The sequence below is a fragment of the Onychomys torridus genome, chromosome 16 (assembly GCF_903995425.1).
Source record: "Onychomys torridus chromosome 16, mOncTor1.1, whole genome shotgun sequence".
In the NCBI taxonomy this organism is placed as follows: Eukaryota; Metazoa; Chordata; class Mammalia; order Rodentia; family Cricetidae; genus Onychomys; species Onychomys torridus.
In genome coordinates, this window is record NC_050458.1 from 26441854 (window position 1) to 26447034 (window position 5181).

Below are 5181 nucleotides of genomic sequence, written 5' to 3' on the forward strand. Positions count from 1 at the left end.
ACTAGAAATTGGAATTAATTCACATTTTGTAACTGCAAATTGAAGATGAGAGGGAAAAAAAAGGACAAAGCAATAAGAAAATTCTATTCCATGTGTGTTTCTTCTTTAGATTAAGAGAAAACAACGGGAATCCAACTATGTGCTCAATGAGACAGAGCCACAAGGCAAGAAACAGACCTTTCCCCACCAACCCAGGGCTTTCTGAATTCAGAGGGCAAAATTCAGCTGCTACTGATATCACCAACTACAAATTCAAAAAATGGCAATGGGATTTCTCTCAAACTTCTTGTATGCACATGACTAGGAGGCAGAGTTCTGCCTTGAGGTTCTCAACATCTTGAAGGGAATGCTTACTCTTGCTTGTTACGGTCTAGTCTCTTCTTTCTTTGTACTTGGCAATAAGTCATGGTGAGAGATGGTTTGGAGGCCAAACAACTAAGATATCCCCCTGCAGCTGACCCTTCTACTCCTCTTTAATGTGTAGTCATTATCTCTGAATGGGTCATGCACCATTTTTTTTTTAAATGAAATACACCTAAGTTCCATCAACCTTGTTCTACTGGTACTGCCTCTTCTATCACATCTGCCTTTAAGACTTAAGAAGTAGTCTTGTTCATGTGGTAGACAGGAAAGAAGGAAGGCAGATACATCTTTAGAGAAAACAGAAACTGCAATTCACTCATAATTCTGCACAGGAATGAAAAGTATCTGATAATCAGGAAGTATTGATAGAGTTCTTCATCCAGGACCCAGTTCTGAACATAAGATGATAATCTTTCTTCAGAATGAACTGGAAAATAGGCAGGCATGATACAAACTTATAACTCCAGTGTTTAGGGCAGTGAGATAGAGAGAGTTTAACTTTGAGGCTAGGTTGGGCTACAAAGCAATATCATGAAAAAGAAAAAGAAAGAAAGGAAGGGAAGGAGGGAGGAAGGGAAGGAAGAGGAATAAAAAGAGGAAGGAAGAAAGGAAGGAAAGAAAGAGGGAGTCTGGAGTAGTGTCCTGGATGCAAACTCCCATGCTATGTACACTAATTGTCAGTTGCTGTCAGCAATTGCACAGACTGTGTTCTACACTTATAAAGGAGCTGCTCCTGTGACCATCTTTGATGACCAATGGTCTCATTGTATTGGGTGCTTCCCTTTTCTCTGTCATTTCCTTTTCTGTGCAGTTTCATGGTTTGATGTAATGCCATTTGCCTTCACTTGTTTTTGTTGCCTGGGCTTTTTAAAGTTTTACACGAAATATACTGCCTGTGCTGGTGCCATAAATGCTCTCCTCTATGCTTTCTGATAGCATTTATGGAGTCTTCAATTTAAGCATGTGGACCACTTTTTGTTAGTTTCTGCATGTGTGAGAGAGAGGGTCAAGTTTCTTCTTCTCCAATTTTCCTAATGAGGGAAGATATTTGCCAACTGCACATCTGAGAGGGATTCATATCTAAAATATATATGGAATTCAACTCATTATCAAGAAAACCAGGAAGTCCAACATAAAATGGACAAATGACTTGCATTGACATTTCTCAAAATAAGGTATGGAAATGGTGAAAAACAAACAAACAAAAACGCCCCTGAAACAATAACTACCATCATGCCACATCATGAGAATATCAATCATATCCACGATGAGAATTTATTTTGCCACAGTTATAATTTCTATTGTAAAAAGTTATGATTTCTATTATAAAAATCAACAAGTGTTGGTGAGGCTGTGGACAAAAGGGAACCTTTACTCACTGTTGATTGGGATGTCTGTTAGTGCAATCTTTGTGGATAACAATGTGGAAGTTTCTTAACAATTAAAAATGGAACCAGCATATTACTTAGACATCCCTCTTCTAGATATTTGGCCAGAGGAAATGAAATCAGCATGTAAATGAGACATCTGCATTCCCATGTTTATTGCACTACTGTTCACAGTGCGCAATGAACCTAAGTGACTATCAGTGGATGAATGATTGAGCAAATGTGGTGCACATAGATGGGAGAACGCTATCTAACCACAGCAGAAACTGGCGTCCTGGAGGAGTTTATGTTAAGTTAAATAAAGCAGGCACAGAAAGACAAGCTCCATGCATAAGCTTAAAACATTGACCTCATGAAGCAGACTGGAATGGTGATTATCAGAAAGGAGAGGGGGCAGGTGCTGGTCAAAGGACCTGTAGTTATAGTCAGACAGAAGGCAGTCTCTGCAGGCCTGTTTTACAGCAACATGACTGCCATTAATGCTGCCATGCATCACGCTTAAGAAATGTAAAGAGAGTGCATGGAGTGTGCTCTTGCCACAAAATAACTTTGCGAGCTGATGTTTCTATGAATTAGATTGAACCACTTTACAGCATTGTACCACTCATGAAAACACTTTACAATAGTCCCTGTCAGTCTGGCACGATAATAAAAAGTCACAAATTCCTAACTAGTGGTTTTTATGGAATCTGTTATTATTATCCAGTCTAGTGGTGTGTGAGCAATCGGCAGGCCCTGGGGTATAGGGCCAACCTTGTTATATTACTATAAGCAAGGGGCCTAGCTTCTATCAATGCACACAGACAGGACAACTGCATACCTTCCTTCCTCAAATCCCTTTTGTATTGCGTTTATGGTTTAAGTATGGCAACAAAGAAAGATCAGAATCAGATTGAGGGATGAACCACTAATTCCCTGTTTTTAATTAATTAAACCATTTATTTTATATTCATATTTGTATAAAACATACTCTAATTGTTCTCACTTTCTACACCTGTCAACCTCTTCTCCTTCCTACTAACTCCTTTCCCACATTTGTGGCTCTCTGTTTTGTCATATACTGAGTTTAACCAAAGCTCTCTTTGTGACCATGAGTTGAACGGTCCTTTAGAGCTTGGTGAGCTCAGCAGTGGGTACCCAACTGAAGACAATGACTCCTCCTCTCCCAGAATCCTTTAGAAGTTAACAGGTCATCAGGGAAGTCCTTTCCCATGAAGTCCTTTCCCATCCAAATTCCTGACAGGGCTAGCCTTTTGTGAGCCCAGGGCAGGTAACCATAGCTGCTCTGATGTACCCATAATTCTTAATGAACAATTATAGGAAGTTTTCAGAGGTATGGGAGGGTTTCTTTATGCACCTCTAAAATCTGATGACTACTGAAGGAGGGAGACTCAGTTTTCTTCAGGAATGTGGCCCCTGGTAGCTTGCCAATGCTCCAGGGGATGGCACTAGACCCATGCACACAGTGGCCGGTCTAAACAAACTCAGTGGGTTGAAAAATAGCACATATGAAGGTGAGAGGGAGAAACAGTGGTAGAGGTTGTATGGGAAGAGTTAAGGAGAGAGACTCTGGGGTAGATTTGATCAAAACACATTAAATGCATGTATGAAATTCTCAAATAAATAAATCTAATGTATCATTCATCTTCCTAGGGCAAAGTCCCAGAGAAAGTGCTTTCAAAATGTGCCTTTAGGGTGTATATTGTAGTTCTGTCTTGGGTATGGCTAGTGCACCCCTGAAAATGTGCATCATAGGCTCTGGGAACTGGGGATCCACCATTGCAAAAATAACTGGGACTAATGTCAAGAACCAGCAGAAGTTCACCTCCACAGTTAAGATGTGTGTCTTTGAAGAAGCAGTGAACAGGACAAAGCTGACAGACATCATAAATCATGACCACGAAAACGTCAAATACCTTCCAGGACACAAGCTGCTGGAAAATGTGGTTGCTGTCCTAAATCTCAATGAGGCAGTGCAGGCTGCAGACCTGCTTGTGTTTACCACCACGTACCCGTTCATTCACAAAATCTGTAATGAGATTACTAGCAGGGTGCCCAAGAAGGCTTTGGATATCACATGTATCAAGGGCATAGACGACGGCCCATGAGGGCTGAGACTCATCTCCGACATCATTAGAGAGATGTGGATGGATGTTAGCGTGCTGATGGGGACTAATACAGCTAGTGAGGTGGCTGCTGGGAAGTTTTATGAGACCACCATCGGCAGCAATGTCATTCATGGTGGCCTTCTCTTCAAAGAGCTGCTACAGATTCCCAACTTCCGCATCACTGTGGTGGATGATGCTGACGCTGTGGAACTCTGTGGAGCACTGAAAAACATCGTTGCTATGGGAACCACCTTCTGCGATTGTCTCCACTGCGAGAACAACAGTAAGGCTGCCACCATCCACCTTGGCCTTTTAGAAATGATTGCTTTCACCAGGATCTACTGAAAGGGCCAGGTGTCTATGGCCACCTTCCTGGAGAGCTGTGGCTTGGCTGACCTCATCACTACCTGCTACAGAGGCAGTGAGTGCAAGGTGGCCACCTTCACCAGGACTGGGAAGACTATTGGAAAATTAGAGAAGGAGGTACTGAATGGGTAGAAGCTTCAAGGATTCAAGACCTCTGCCTTAGTGTACCACTTCCTCAAGCAGAAGGGGCTTCTAGACAAGTTTCCATTGTTCACAATGGTGTATCAGACCTGCTGTGAAGGCAGACTTACCACAGAGATGCTAATTTGCCTCCAGAGACATCCTGCATAGATATGAAGGGTATCTGGCAGATGGCTGGGAGAGCTCTGCCTCACCTACGCAGAAACGCTTGGAAATCAGCACTTGACAAGCAGATCCATATTTGACTACAATCATAAATATGGAATATATTTGAATCGCTGCATCTTTCTGTCTGGGTTGTGAGAGGCAGTCCATTGGCTACGAGGTATTGAATAACAGCTAAGTGCTCACAAATCTGTGAGTGTGTTTTTCTTTCTCATTGTGTGTGTTTCTAGGACCCAAAACTAGGTGTTCTCTCAATGATCACATTTGAAATTTTGCCACTCAAGTAGCCAGTGAGATTGGATCTATTTCAGATAAATTCTATGGATGGGATTCAAATCTGTATTAGTGGAGGTGATTTGTTTTTCATTTTGTTGATGTTAAAGTCAGTCAGTGTTAAGTTGTTAATTATAATGGACAAGTGGCTGTGGTAAAGATCACCATATTTAATTCTTAAACAATATCTCAAAACTTAGCACAATTAACTATTTGTCTTTTGGGTTAGTCATAGTTTAACAAGTGGTTATTAAGTGGATGATCTACTTGCATATTAGCTCTTGCTATAGTTTTCTGCATTTTTAGCTTCCCTTTTCTTCATTAGTTGCCAGAATGGGCCTTTATACAAAGAGTTATTTTTTAATATATAAAAGGGG

General features: G+C 41.2%; 1 pseudogene; it reads left to right on the forward strand.

Annotated features, from left to right (window-relative positions):
- The first annotated feature begins 3472 nt into the window (after nt 1-3472).
- On the forward strand, nt 3473-4516 carry LOC118597107 (annotated as a pseudogene).
- Nucleotides 4517-5181: the final 665 nt, after the last annotated feature.